The sequence below is a fragment of the Myxocyprinus asiaticus genome, chromosome 12, assembly GCF_019703515.2.
Source record: "Myxocyprinus asiaticus isolate MX2 ecotype Aquarium Trade chromosome 12, UBuf_Myxa_2, whole genome shotgun sequence".
Lineage (NCBI taxonomy): Eukaryota > Metazoa > Chordata > Actinopteri > Cypriniformes > Catostomidae > Myxocyprinus > Myxocyprinus asiaticus.
In genome coordinates, this window is record NC_059355.1 from 23,013,857 (window position 1) to 23,030,303 (window position 16,447).

Consider the following 16,447-nt stretch of genomic DNA (forward strand, 5'->3'; position numbering starts at 1 on the left):
TGTTTATACAACCAAAGTACGTTTAGAGGTGCAGCTGGTTTAAATTATATTACATTTGGCAACCTGATTTATGGTTGTATTGATTTGACGTATGGTCCGGTTCCGGTCCACTTGGAAGTGAACTGTCCGTCAGCTGAACCGCACACAAGCATTCGTTTTGAAGGGGCCTTCGAAGCAGCTATTTATGAGCACTTAAGGACGACCCTCCGACATGATGGCCCTTATTTTTCTTCCTTCGAAGTGCCCTTCGAACTGATTTGTCCCCTTTGGAACATACATTTTCACCTTGTCAAAACAAAGGGACAGTTCAACCTAAAATTTGAATTCTGTCATCATTTACTCAACCTCATGTTGTTAATCTGTAAATAATTACAGAATTTTTTTTTTGTTTGTTTGTTTTTTTTGTTTTTTTTTTCAGAAAATTTTTGGGTGAAATTTGCCTTTAAATATCCTGCAAAACAATTTACATAAAAGACCATGGAATAAAACAATAAGACTTCTCAGTAACTGCAGCTAAAATGAAATCAATAAAAAAATACTATATTAAAAAAAAAATCAAAAGAATTACAAATAGCTATAGAAAAGTGTACTATGCAAGTAGGTTATGCAAATGATCAGCAAATTAAGCACACAGACCTGACCTTATCTAACTTTAAATCCCAAAGATGTACTTGCTGAAAATATTAATGGTTCAATTGTACCTACATCACAGTAAACAAAATCAGTCTTTCTCAGGTTGAAACGTACTACAAGCACCAACCTACTGTTTAAACTTTTATAAACATTTCTCCAAAAGAAGAAAAGGTCAAGTAAAAAGTCAGTAGTCAAACACAAAGCTTGCATATTTACATGCAAAAGAACCATCTGCATGTGTAGAGGCTGGAAAGAACCATGTGACACTGTACAAAGCATGTGTAACTAAAACCATTACAAAAACCCAGAAGACCTTTGTTGTATATTCAACTTCAACAGGCAGGCTACTTCAGGCAGTGCGCAATATTTAGACATTTGTTCAATGTCTGCAGCAGTTCATGTATTTGGAACTCCTGATTTCTGGCTGATTTTGTTACATGATAATTTAGTACTCATAATGACTTGTTACTGGTGTACAGTGCATACAAAAATCTCTTATACTCGCAGGACCTACGAGATATAAGTATTGATCATTATGAATAAATGCTGAAAGGTTGAAATCCTTTACTTTTGTTATGGCTAAATGCTGCGATATATCCAGTAAAACTGGGACGAAGTTGGCGGAGTTCATCAAATGAGCTCTGATAAACAGAAATAAGCACTGTAAAAAGGGATGGGAGTTGTTTGCACGTTGCTGCCTGCAAACCAGCTATATAATCTAATTGCTCTAAGTACTAAACTCCGCTCAATAGAAATCTGTACCATCTCTTTGAGCAGCTCTTCCTGCCAGGAAATTGGGTGATTCTCAAACAGAGCCATGAAAAAAAAAAAAAAAAAAAAAAACAGGGATCTGAATCAAAGCAGGATGAAGAAGAGGGGTCTGTCTGCATCATGCAAGACTACAAGACACGCCCACTACAAGTTACGCCCCCTCCAAATAACCAGCGAAATCCTGAGGTCTCTTGGAACAGTTGGATGCCACGTTCATACACTGTTTGTTGTGTTTATTTGGAGTCCCACAGCAACCCTACACCTATCCATAACTCTAAACCTAACCACAAAAGTTGGTAAAATCATTAAATATAACGCAACCTAGAAATCTAGTTTCCATCAGTTTTTTGCGCTGTTTGGTTATCGACAATGTGAAAATGCGTAGAAAAATGTTGCCGAAATTTGCTGTCTTCTGCCTGTTTCCATTCAAATGGCCTTTTATTGATAAAAATGGTGTGTGTGATGACGTCATGCTTAAAAAAAAACACTTAGTCGCATAAGTTTTGGTTTATCACAAAAGAAATCTGCCCTTAAGCCGTTTCCATTCAAAAATGTATATCGCTAATTGTGTACATTTTGCCTCGCAAATGTTCCTATTTTTATTTATTTTTTTTAACCCCAAAGTTTTAGTAAAATGGGGAGAGTATTGAGTCAATTCATTGAAATTAGCCAGCTTACTGTCATTTTAATTTCACAAATAAATGTAATCAGAAGACGAGGAATTGCAATCAAAAGAGAGCAGCTGCCCTTCTGATAGGACTGTAATATTGGTCCTGATATTGCGCCAATCGCAGGTTGTCACCGGTTCCGACCCGAAAGCGGATTGTCATGGCCCTGTTCAAGCTGGCAACCTGCACCAAGTAGTAGGGGAAACCTTCAGTCTTAGTATAAGGACAATCCATTGATGTGTATATGCCGTGTACACAGCTATTAAAGAAAATATTAGGGTTTACATCAAGCTGAAGTCAGAAGTTTACATACACTTAGGTTGAACTCATTAAAACTAATTTTTTAACCACTCCACATATTTAATATTAGCAAACTATAGTTATGGCAAGTCGTTTAGGACATCTACTTTGTGCATGACATGAGTAATTTTTCCAACAATTGTTTACAGAAAGATTGTTTCACTTTTAATTGACTATATCACAATTCCAGTGGGTCAGAAGTTTACATTAAGTTAACTGTGCCTTTAAGCAGCTTGGAAAATTCCAGAAAATGATGTCAAGTCTTTAGACAATTAGCCAATTGAAAAAACTGAAAAAGCATGTGTGAGCAAGGAGGCCTACAAACCTGACTCAGTTACAGCAGTTCTGTCTGGAGGAATGGGTTAAACAATTTAAAGGCAACGCTACCAAATACTAACAAAGTGTATGTAAACTTCAGACCCACTGGGAATGTGATGAAAGAAATAAAAGCTGAAATAAATAATTCTCTCTACTATTATTCTGACATTTCACATTCTTAAAACAGTGATCCTAACTGACCAAAGACAGGGAATGTTTTCTATGATTAAATGTAATTAATTGTGAAAAACTGAGTTTAAATTAATTTGGCTAAGGTGTATGTAAACTTCTGACTTCAACTGTATGATACATTCCTGATATTCAGCAGGCTATTTGAACAATCATCTAATCTAAAGCATTGCCATTATGTCCCGCATATTTGTCCAGCAACTTTTAACAACAAACTGAACTTGATTGTCATCTAAAATTAATTTTAGCATCATAATGCAATTTACATTTTCTGAAGAAGCTCAGCAAATGTGATCCGAGGTAAAGAGGGTTAGATTTAAAACATGTAAAAGTTTTAAAATGTTCAAAAGCTAGTTTTCTGAAAGTGAGCTCAGCATTAGACAAATAGTTCTGATATAGTTTATAGTCTTGATAAAAGTGTAGATCATTCTGAGAATGTCATTCAGCCAACCTTTTTTGTCTACAGGGTAAGGCTAATTTAAAGCTACACTGCGTAACTTTTTTTTGTTAAAAAATAACAAAATGTTATTAATGAGAGTAGTGCAACAAAAATCTATCTTCCAAACCATGTATTTACCCAAATATACTTTGATAAACCTATAATAATGATATTATATTATAAATATTTTAGAGCTGTCGGGACAGATTTCGCAGGAAATTGCATACATACGTCATTCACCCGTGCATGTTGACGTCATATCCATACACAGAGAAAATAAGATCTGGCTACTGTAGCGCGTGTGTGGGAGTAGCTAAAGCTGAAAATTTGTTGTCACAATGAATGAGAAAAATTGACCATGGATCTTTCAATACAGCAAACCTCCAGGGAATCACTTTGTAAAAGCAAAGAAACCTTGAACAGTGTAGAGTCAAAGCAAAAAGTGAAAGCAACAGTGTTCATAATAAAACCCGAATCAAAATCGGCTTGGCTTTTCAGAGGTGGTGCAACTGAAAAGATTTAAAAGCGACCCAGATATGGCTTTCTTCTTTCTCAACAGGTAATATATTTTATTGATATGGTGTATGTGTAGATGTGTAATCACACACACATATCTGTGTGTGTGTAGTGAAATACATTAATTATACTGTAATCAGTGCAGAACTTTTCACTTGCTAGCACACATATTTTTCTTTATAATGGAAATAATTTTTATAAATAAATCCTTTAGTCCTAGGCTTGCCAAGGACATGTGAGTCTTGAAATGATGTTGACCACTGGTTAGTAACAATGACAATCTATAAATTAATTACTAACGTGGTCTATTTGGCCAGAATATCCTGCAGTTATAAAACCTTTACAGCGTTTCACCGTATCAGACTAGCAATCGTTGTCTAATGTTAAGGAATGCTGCCTAACTTTTGTAACGTAATTTATTTCAAAACATCAATGTTTCCAATAAGTCAAAACAGCAGCATAAGATATAGCACTTATCTGCTCAGATGACATGTTTTCAGATATCCGTCTTTTCCTTTCTTTCGTTATTTATTTGTCCATTCACTCTGATAAGATGTCCTGTATTCATGTGTACACCGGTGCCTCGAACCACATTCATCCGTGCAAAGGAGCAGAGCCGAACCAAAACAATGTCCTTCCGCAAGACGCATGCAGTTTTATAACCGCTAGAGAGCCAAAAGTTACATAGTGTAGCTTTAAGTTTGAGCAAAGAAAAGGCAAGTATGTAGGCCTAACAATATTAATTTTTCGTTTGGTAATTACTTTTTTTAATTTAATGCTTTTTTCATTTGGTAATTTATTTTATTTAATACAGGGAATTTTACTGGCATTTTTTTCAAAAACTGAACAAGAATTTTATAGAATTGGGCTATGTTAGTGTTCCAAAAAAGCACACTGATGTTTTTCTCCTAGTATTGTGTATTTTTTATTTATTTTTTTATATATATATCTTTGTGCATAGAAATTATATGTTTTTTGTATTGTTGGCTAATTCCATGACTGCCGTCTATTATTTTGAATGGTGTGGAAAAGCAACTTTAATAAATAAACAGATGGCTACTGCGATTAAATTAATCGCAAAGAGTGGCCATTAATTTGTTTTCCATGCACTTGTCGATGACAGGTGCATGATACGAGATATTTGTGTTGGCACTCCTGGAAGTGTCATGACGCAGATGTGTTTTGCAGCATCGGATCTGTGCAGGTATGCCGTTAAGACCAGTCCATAACAGTGCGAGTAATGCTTCATGTACAATAAACTGGCTTTCAACCTTGTCGTCATGATTAACACGATTGGGGTAAATTCTGTCATGTGACACTATATTTTTGTGTTAATGCCAATTTTCTCGACAAAAAGTTTCCAAACCAGACTTTGCGACAAGTACCGACATAGAGTTTATGCGCTAGAGTGAAACGGAAAAATATTATGTAGACACTAGTAAAAAGCGATAGTTTGCGTTTCCATCAGCTATATCAGTAAACTTTTTGTTGCGCTACACCTTTTGTCGCAAAAAAACCCTTGGATGGAAACTTAGTTATTGAGAAGAAATGTGATGAAAATTAAGAGAAAAAGCTAGCGGCATGCTAAGCTAACAGGCTAATCGGAAACAGAACAGATAAATGTTTATTTTACCATTTATATCTTTTTTTATTATTGAACATGCAGAAATTGTACGAACACCTTCAGGAGTAGACAAAAATACACATTAAACAAAGTTCAGTTTACCATTTATCTTCGGTTTAATATGATATGTGACATATATTAAAAAGTTTTCTTTGTCATATTTAAAGAGTTAAGAGAAAATAAATCACACAACGATTGCATAGGATTTAAAAAGTTCTTGAAGCCAATAAAATCGCTTGATGATCCAAGGGGGGCGTTATGTGTAGCGGGCGTGTCGTGAAGTGGGTGTTCCTTGTAGTCTTGCGAGAGGCAGACAGACACATTTGGCATGCAGAGCTCCGCGTTTAGTAGTGAGCTATTTCAAACATGCGCACGGACACAAATGTTTCATAATGATATATGGAGCAGATTTCCTCTACTAATTACGGAAAACAAGCAGACAACATTATTTCACTCTCACAAGAGTAGGCAAACAACAATAATAGACAAATATGCATTCCCTCGTGCAATTGTAATTTCATTTTAACATTTTTAAATGAAGGCCTGCGTCTAACCACTGTGGGATTCCATCTCAACGCTACAAGTTAACAGGACAAGCATAATTTTTTTTTTTTTACATCACATAAAAAACTTCCAATGAACTTTTCTTTCACTGAGCATATTCTAAAAACTAAATTGACTTTTTCTTGTCATAATTTTTAATTCGTCGCTTATGCGTGACTGTTTGATATAGTAAATCTGTTTTAGTAAATTCAACAAATTCGCTCCATTAACACGTTTTGGGAACAACTGTCCCACGCTGCCCTCTCTGAGGGGGTCTAAAAAGTTAAACGCTGACCCGAGCGCGTATTTCAACAACTATCCCGCTATTACGTCATTTAGATAAAATAATTCAACAGACACACTCGCAACGTTTGATCGCAAAACAGAGATAAGCTTAGGCAAAAAGACTCAGGTTTGACTCACCCTTAAAATGATCTGGGTAGCGTTCTCACTCTACAGCTGAAAATCAGAGAGGGTGCTAGCATGTCCTTGCGACTGCGGTACTCACTCAGTTCTGTACTCCAGCTGCAATAGGCTGAGCTACCTGGGCGGGGTCTTCAATACATGAGTAAAATGAGAGGCTTTTGCAGATCGACTTTCTCACTTTCCGTTCGGATTTTGCGCTTATTTTTATGTGGCGCTACATCTGTCCATGACCCAAAAGCACCTCATTGTTATAGTGTAGGAAGTCCCAGCCAGAGGCAACTCCTCCAAAGCCTAACCATCTTAAATAACTAAATTAAACAATTTACTTTGTGTCACTATAAGGATAAAAATTCTCTCATCATTTACTTACCCTCATGCCATCCAAGACTTTCTTTCTTCTGCAGAACAAAAACAAAGATTTTAAGAAGAATATCTCAGCTCTGTTGATCCTCACAATGCAAATGTATACTAAAATTTTGAAGCTCCAAAAGCACATAAAGGCAGCATAAAAGTAATCGGTTAAATCTATATATTCAGAAGCTATCAGATCAATATTTAAGTCCTTTTTTACCATCAGTCTCCACTTTCACTTTCACATTCTTCTTCTTTTGTTTTTGGTGATTTGAATTCTTCATGCATATCACCCCCTACTGGGCAGAGAGGAGAATTTATAGTAAAAAAGGACTGAAATATTTATCTGTTTCTCACCCAAACCAATCATATAGCTTCTGAAGATATAGATTTAACCACTAGAGTTGTATGGATTTTTGTTATGCTGCTTTTAGGTGCTTTTTAGAGCTTCAAAATTTTGGTACCCTTTCACATTTGCATTCTGAGGACCTATAGAGCTGAGATATTGTTCTAAAAACCTTTGTTTGTGTTCAACAGAAGAAGGAATGTCATACACATCTGGAATGGCATCAGGGTGAGTAAATGATGAGAGAATTTTCATTTTTGGTGAACTATTCCTTTAAAGCAGGTTAGATGTTGCATGTTTCACTAAGTAGCAGTTCCCTCATTGTTCACTGATTATTTTTTTTTATTTATTTATTTATTTATTTTTTTTGATGATATTAGACAGTTGGCCAATAATTTGTGCTAAACTTAAAGAGAACCAGCAAGTTTTTGTGTTTGTGTGTGGTGTTTTATTCAGTAAGGATGTCATTGATAAAGGTCTGGTTATATTCAGATAAGATATTTCCAAATAAATAGAGCTCTCATAAGTTCTGCGGGCAAAAGATCTGCTTTGGGATCTTGTCCAGTTTAGTTAATTTCAGGCTGTAAGGCTTTCAGATAATTAGCTAGAAAGCCAAGGCCTATGGTAATTTGGTTAACAGATGCGGCCGCATAGTCTAGCCAGCTCTTGTGTAGTTTCAGTGGTAGACTGGGATCTGGAATCAATTGTACTTTTAAAACCTCTAGGTCCCTTGGTTAAAAAAACAGCATCTTCATAACCCTTAACCATTTCATACCACCTTCTGAATCATCTTTTTCATAGTCTCAAGATTAGTTTCTTTTTTTCACTGATTTCAGACAAGAACACTGCCAATCGCTTTGGGAACAATGGATTGTACTGATCCAGTGAATGACAGTGAATGTAAAGTCGTTCTTGACATTGTCACTGTATCATCCAAAATAAACTATAAATTTAAAAGAATACAATGGACTTTCAGTACCTTTACCTTTTCAAATATGCCTTTTTTCCTGCACATCCTATCTCTTGACCAGAACACCCTGCAGCTGCACCTCGAATGAATGTCTTTTGTTACTGATGATTGTTCTCTCTTTGAACAAATGGGTGGAGCCATGCTTAGCCATTGCCTCCAAATGCTCTTAAAGTCCAATATGAGTCACTACATTTGTATGTATGTAGGATGGAGACAATTTGACCAGAACTAATTTAGAGCTGGTGCTTGATTAACTGAACTAAAACTGCTCTAATTTACCAACATCAGAAAATTCAACCAATTTAGCTGTTGTTCATAACATACATACAGTACATTAGCATACTGCTTGTAAAACCTTGGAAAGATAGGTATCCATATCTAGATGGCTAGCCAATTCTGGTGATATTTGCAAATACACTGATCAGCCACAACATTATAAGCACCTGCCTAATATTGTGTAGGTTTAACACCTATGTTAGAATTCATCATATGTTGTTCTATGTAAAAGTTGTTGAATGATTCAATAAAAAATAAATAAACCTATGTTAGAATTATTTTTATGGATTTTCATCCGCCTTTAATACTGTTCAATCGCATCTTCTCCTAAAGCACTTATGTGATTTGGGTGTTAGTAGCTGGATGGTTTCTTGGATTAAGGAATTCCTCAGGGAGCAGCCTCTGCGAGTCAGTATCAATAACATTCTGTCTGACTGCCTGGTCTTAAATTCTGGTGTACCTCAGGGATGCATATTATCTCCTCTGTTATTTTCTGTTTATATCAGTGAACTGCAGTGTAATGATGGTAATCTTTCCCTTATAAAGTATGCTGATGATATGTCTCTGGATTCATGTCAGGAGGAAATGAACAGCCCCTCTTTTTTTTTTTTTTTTTTAAGTATATTGACAGTCTTGTCCTTTGGTTTGATAATAGTTTTTTATATCTAAATATCAAAAAGACAAAAGAGCTATGTTTTGGGAGCCAAAATAGAGCTGGAAGCATAGGCCCCACTAATAAATCAGTAAGCATAAAGGGCCAAGATGTAGAGCGGGTCTCAAATTTTAAATATCTAGGTATGATAATTGATGATAAACTCAACTTCCAAAGTAATGTAGATTTTATCCACAAGAAGGCAAGGCAACGCCTTGCACTCCTCAGGAAACTGAGGAGTTTCAATATTAGACCACATACTCTAACTGTCACATATTCCCTGTTTTTTGTATTGACTTTTATGTTGAAATTCTTGTTTAGTTCCCATGTTTCTGTTTCCTGTTAATTTGTAGTCCTTTTGTAGTTACATTTTATGATTGGTTTTCCCCTGATTGTTTCCACAGGTGTTCCTCGTTCCTTGTTTTCCCTGTTTCCTTTGTCAGTCTTCACATGTAATTATCATGTTCTGTACTGGGTTCCCTGTGGTTTGTTTTCTTTCTTATTCTGAGTTACTTTGTTCTTTGGTTTATATTAAAGGCTGCACTTAGATCCTCCATCCTAGCCTGCCGTGTTACAGAAAGACTGACAAAAAAATGGATCTAGTGGCCATAAGAATTCTGCTCCTTCAACAAGGGGACCGTCCAGTTGAGGATCACGTCCGTGAGTTTTTAGAGCTGGCAAATGTAGTGCACTATCCAGACCACTCTTGGTAGTTTTCTTCTAGGCTGGTCTGAATAGTGCACTGAGAGAACTGATGCCTCCGGCTGATCCTCACTGGATGCTCGGCGAATATGTGGAGAAGGCTCTGGAACTTTGCGGTTCCCTTTATACAGTAGATTATGGCGGGAACCCAGGCCAAAACCTGCGCCTTTGGCGCCCTCCACGGCCCCTGTCTCCAAGTTGTATGATCTGCCACTAATGTCGGTGCATTGGTCCATGAAGACCCTTCCTAAAATTGTCTGCGCCCACGCCTGCCACGGCCAACGAGCTGCCAGCCTCGCCCGTCCCAGAGCCACCGTTGCCAGAGTCTCTGCCATGTTCATGACCATGTTGGAATCCGCTCCTTAAAAGGGGGGCTCTGTCTCATATTCCCTATTTTTTGTATTGACATGTTGAAATTCTTGTTTAGTTCCCATGTTTCTGTTTCCTGTTAGTTTGTAGTCCTTTTGTAGTTTCATTTTATGATTGGGGTTTTCTCCTGATTGTTTCCACAGGTGTTCCTAGTTCCCTTGTTTGTCCCTGTGTATTTAAGCCCTTGTTTTCCCTGTGTCCTTTGTCAGTCTTCACATGTATTGTCATGTTCTGTACTGGGTTCCCTGTGGTTTGTTTTCTTTCTTATTCTGAGTTACTTTGTTCATCTTTTGTTTCAATTAAAGGCTGCACTTTGATCCTCCATCCTAGCCTGCCGTGTTACACTAACCATGGGTTATAGATCAATGATTGAAAGCATTCTTACATTTAACATTGTTTCATGGTAACAAGTCATTAACCAGGCAAGTAAGCTCATTGGATATAAACAATCTGCACTTCAGGATTTATTTTTTCATTTCATAGAAAACACGGCAATTGAGATATTTAATGATTATACTCATCCCCTTCACTCTACTTTTGAGATGCTCCCATCTGGGCATAGACTTAAAATCCCTATGGCCAAAAGAAATATATAAAAATTGTTCCAATGGCAGTGATTATTTTAAACCACATTATTTTTTTTAAATGGAAATTAAGGTTGGCTCTATGGTATGGTATTATTTTAATTGCTTGTTTGATTAATTTACTAATGTTATTCTGAGATGCTTGGAAGTATACTTGAGAATCATGTTGTTAGCATCATTTTAATCAGTTATGTGTTTATGGGTATTTTGTGTAAATGTGTAACTACTGTGTATGCATGTATGATGTCAGCGTCAAAGACAAATTTCTGCTCTGTGACAAACAGAATGGATAATAAAGTTTAAACTAAACTAGGTCCCCCTTGTACTGCCAAAACAGCACCAACCCGCATCTCAGAATAGCATTCTGAGATGATATTCTTCTCACCACATTGTACAGAGCGGTTATCTGAGTTACTGTAGACTTTCAGTTTGAACAAGTCTGGACATTCTCCGTTGACCTCATCAACAAGGCTGTGGAGTGGGACGTGGTTGTGTGTCTGTCATTGGGGAGAGAGGAAGTGATAAGGGCCATTACCTGGTGATTATTGATGCTTAACAACTGTGTCTCATTACAGTGACGACGGAGACGGGCTTAAAAAAGGCCATCGAGAATGCCAGAGGGAGACAGACCAGTGACATTGTATGTGTGACCACTGAAAATGCAATGATTGTTATTTGTGAAGCTGAACAGTTAGTGCCGTGTGTTAGACTGAAAAGTCCAAAGACTGTGTTTGTGAAACTGAAACGCCATTAAAGGTTGACTTACCTGGACTGCCACCCTGCTTTCAGCTTCCTTATTATAGTAATCTACACTGGTGCCGAAAAGGAAGACTGGTCACCATGGACACCTCACCGCTGGATGAAGCCATCCGTGCCTTGACTAGCATCCAGGAGACTCACCACCAAGCTCTCCTCATGCAAGAACATCGCTTCCAGGAGCTCCTCCAAGCCCAGACCGAGGATCGGCAGGCCTTATGGAGCTGGCTAGCTCCAGGCGGATCCTCTACCATGACCCCAGAGGCAGCAATGAGGCCGCACATCCCTCTCACCAAGATGGGGCCTCAGGATGAGCCGGAGGTGTTTGTGAGTCTTTTCGAACAGTTAGCCACCGCCTCCGGCTGGGCGCAAACCCAATGGGCCCTCTACCTGCTACTGCTGCTCTCCGGCTTGGCCCAGATCATGGTGACAACCACCCCTGGAGTCATGAGTTCGAATCCAGGGTGTGCTGAGTGACTCCAGCCAGGTCTCCTAAGCAACCAAATTGGCCCGGTTGCTAGGGAGGTCACGATTAGTGGTTGTCATTCTCAGTGGGGTGCGTGGTAAGTTGTGCGTGGTCTGGGGAGAGCAGCATGAGCCTCCACATGCTGGGAGTCTCTGCGGTGTCGTGCACAACTAGCCATGTGATAAGATGAGCGGACTGACAGTCTCAGAAGCGGAGGCAACTGAGACTTTTCCTCCGCCACCCGGATTGAGGTGAGTAACTGTGCCACCACGAGGACCTACTAACTAGTGGGAATTGGGCATTCCAAATTGGGAGAAAAAAATAAAATAAAAAATAAAAGATGCACAGTTAAAGTATGTGACAATTATGGTTTATTTAAACTGCAAAGGTGAAGCATGAATTAAAACTGTTGTGTCAGATGTGAAGGGGGAGGAGAATTTGTGCGTGTGTCAGGTGCTTCGACCAAAAAGTCTTCTGCATAGGAAGTTCTTGTATTTCCTTACTCAAGCATCCTCGGTAAGCTTTTTCGGTCCTCGATCCTTGCCTCCTCGTGGTGCATTTAGCAAATTGATACATCCTTCATGATGGCAGACTTTGATCAGTTTCCGGGTCACGGGCTCGAGGATGGAGGAGCGAGTAAATGAGGAAGCAAAATTTAGGAAATGAGAAGCACCCCAGGTTTGTGAGACAAGGTGTGATACAAGTGTGGGGTGAATAGAGTTAGTGCTTGGAGAAAGTTTGCACAGTGTACGTGTGATATCAGGAGCACCACTGGAGTGAGAAAAGAACAAAAAGGTACTAACTAGTGCTTAACATTGTTTGCCTGGATACAAAGAATGGACCACACCATCTAACCATTGACTCAATGTTTAAAACGGAATGGCGTGAATAGCAGAGGATTGCTGACCTGCTGAAGTGCTCTATAGCAGAGATAAGTTGGATAAAAGTGTCTGAAGTGCCAGGTGATCACCTAGGTTTGCTGACCTACTCCACACCCTCGTTTGTGACTCCCTCTGCGTCCTTGAAGCCTCAAACCACACCAAGGTACATGTGAACTCTCCTAACCAGCACCCTCTCATTCTTGTCAAAGTTTACCCTGCAAATGTTTACTTCCACATTCCAAAACCCAGAGTTTAAAAAAGGTCTATGTTAATCAACTTCCCAAACTCCCTCTTTGCCCCCACATTGCAATTACATGCATGCATACACACATACACATACATTTATTTGGGGATACTAAATTATTGTTGTTTATTGTTTGATTTATTGTATCATTCATCCTTTTGCCTTTCATTTGTGTGAGATCTATTTGACTTTGTTCTTTTGAAATAATACACAAGTGAGAATTGAACCTCTTTTCTATGTGTATTCTTTCAAACAAAACTGTGTTCATTTTAACATATGGCATACGTTTTTTGTTTTTTAAATTTTTTAAAGAGGTTTTAAATTACATTTTGGGGCGGAAAGATGGGAATTGTGATATGACCTAATGTGATTATTAAACTTTAATTAATTAATTAATTAAATGCATGCGCTGCGTCCTTCAGAGTGAAAACACGGCATTGTTGTATTTTCTCCAAGCATGCGGGGGCTTGTGAGTGTTTCCAACGTTTGCAGAGGAGTTCACAATCATTAGGCCATATTGTAAATTTATGAAAAACTAACACTTAAGACCAACTGTTGATGATGATGATGATATAGTGTTGATGAAATATGACAATGTTTACTTTTTATTGTTTATATTATAATACATTGTAGATTATTGTAGGAGTACACATTTTATATCCCTTATTTGTTTGAATGAGCAGCTGGAAGCAACCATAAAGTGCATCTGGAATTGTATTAAATTTGGACTCTTATAGCCTCTGTCTGGCCCTACCCATCAGAGGAAGGTGACTAAGAACATTTAATATAGGCTACCAATTAAAAAAAATAAATAAAAAAAACTATTGGTAGATTAACTGGCTTTCTTTCAACACGTTATTGAATCAGCACAATCCAATATCGGTCGACCTCTAATTTGTATTTATTTATATAATTGTTCATAAACCAATTTGTTAATGTGATATATCTGTAGAAAACATGTCTCGAGTATTTTAAACTTGAATATAGCCTACCCTGTTTTACTGATAAGCAATGTTATGGCCATGTTGAATGTGTGCCCCTGCCTGTTTAAGGAAGAATCTGTGATGCATGATTTATTTTGAGATAGTATTGGTTTGTTTTGGTATGGGGATACGGTATTAATTTTATTTATTCAGGTCATGAAAAAGGTCTTAATGTCTAAAATGGGTAAGGGTGAGTAAATGACAGAATTTTCATTTGTAAGTAAGTCAACTCAAAGACAATGTTTTGTATTGCACTTTAATTTCAAGAAATTGAAAAAGACATTGTAAACTTAAAAGACATTGTAACTTAAAAGAAATCTGACATAACTGAAAAATAAAGAATCTCCTATTACACATTTTAAAAGGTGTCCTGTATTGGAGCTGGAACCACTGAGTTTTGGAGCAGGTGAGTCAAGTGCTCAAAGCTGATGGGCAGTATACAGAGGGAACATCTGAAAAAGATGGCAATAACTAATGAGTCAGTTATCACTGTCAGAACATGAAGCTGTATTTTAGAAAGGGACCCCGTAATAGGACTAGAGCCCGACCGATATGGGATTTTTGAGACTGATATCGATTTTATAGGGGGAAAATTCACAGATTACCGATATGGTGACTGAAATAGCTAATTTTTGAGCTGGAATAAAAACAGACCTTTTCTATGTGGATTGTTCACTGATTTTGCACCGATATGACTATGCGAAGATACTAAGAAGGCTGCTTTCTTAAACAAATATTTTTACAAAGAACATTTGACATTATTATTATACATTGTCAACAAACTTTAGAAATGAACACTGAGAAAATATAGAATAAATAAAATTACAATAAATGGCTTAAAAACATCAGTACTGAATGTTTAGTATCAGTCAATTGCTGACCATTAAAATAAAGAATAAATAAAAATACAATAAATAGCTAAATAAAAATCAGTACTATATGTTTAGTATCAGTCAATTGCTGACCATTTAAATGAAGAATAAATAAAAATACAATAAACAGCTTAATAAACATAAGTATTGTTAGTATAAGTCAATCGCTGACCATTTAAATAAAGAATAAATAAAAATACAATAAATACCTAAATAAAAATCAGTACCGTATGTTTAGTATCAGTCAATTGCTGACCATTTAAATAAAGAATAAATAAAAATACAATAAATAGCTAAACAAAAATCAGTACTGTTTAGTATCAGTCAATGGCTGACCATTTAAATAAAGAATAATTAAAAATAAAATAAATAGCTAAATAAACATCAGGAGCTATACGTACTTTACAACTTAGCCTAGTTGTGACATAAATGGGCACTAAGTCACAATTTACGCTCTACTAAATATTTGACCATTGCACCATCAAACTTAGGTAGAACGTAACCCTACGTATAAACTAAATATATACGGCAGCCTCCGACCAGGAGTAACTGATGGAATAAAAAAGCAGACTCATTTAATGACATCAATGAGCTCATGTTTTGGTTGACCGGCTTCAGTCCTTTCGACATATATGATGATGTTGGCATTTACACTCATTTACATTTACGAGAAAAAAACAACAACTTTTAAGCGGCTCTTCAGCATGAAACCGATGTAGAAGTGCCGTTTTTAGGGTGCGTCGCCCGGTGTCAAGTTTCAACACCTTCAATATATATATATATGATATTAAAATGAATATATGTCTATTTTTCCAGCCTGTTGTATTAGTATTTATCACCCCTCATTTATTTTAGATACAGTTCCTATATATTATTATTTACACAGGGCAAATATACTATTTATTAAATCTACTTTTATTACGTATCCTATTTTAATGTCTGGAAAACCAGACTTTTAAATATTACATTTTATAAATGCAACGACTGGAATTGTTTGGTTGAAGGGGGTACCAAACTGTGAATCCTGAACCAAACAGTTCAGTGTTTACACGCTGACAAGGTATGAAAGAAATTATGTGGTTAGCTAGTTAGCTATAAACTCGTTGCCACAGAGAGTAAAAGTTGGACTTTATTTACTTTCCAGCACTGTGTCTCACCAACTAGGTAACAGCGAAGCGTGAAATCAACACTCACCACACACAATCCACCAGTGCACCATTGTCTGCTGAGCTGCAAAAAGATGCTCTGATGTTCACCTTTTAATCTGCTACATTACTTACTGCACTGACAAAACATAGCTGGTTAACAGCAAACAGACGTGATAAACATGAGTGACATGGTTGTCAGGGACAGGGTTAACGTTATATTAGTTATATAAAATGATGGGGTCATTTTTTATTAACTTTCCAGTATGTATTTCACAAATTAATTAGCAATTTAACAAGAAGAGACCGCTCAAATCCGCACCGTTTAACTCCGCCTTGTCTGCAGAGCCACCATCAGCTCAGAGTCAGCTCTGTAAACAGTGGAGTCGGAGCACGCTCTGCTGGACAAACTATGTTATGACA

At 37.1% G+C, this 16,447-nt stretch overlaps 1 protein-coding gene across 2 annotated transcripts in view; it reads right to left on the reverse strand.

Moving 5' to 3' along the window:
* Positions 1 to 6,519, reverse strand: part of LOC127449632 (volume-regulated anion channel subunit LRRC8C-like) — a 33,466-nt gene extending 26,947 nt beyond the window's left edge. For both annotated transcript variants that reach the window (XR_007898763.1, XM_051713159.1), the window contains exon 1: positions 6,425 to 6,519. The gene's annotated coding sequence lies outside the window, so the exon portion shown is untranslated. The remainder of the gene's footprint in view (positions 1 to 6,424) is intronic.
* Positions 6,520 to 16,447: the final 9,928 nt, after the last annotated feature.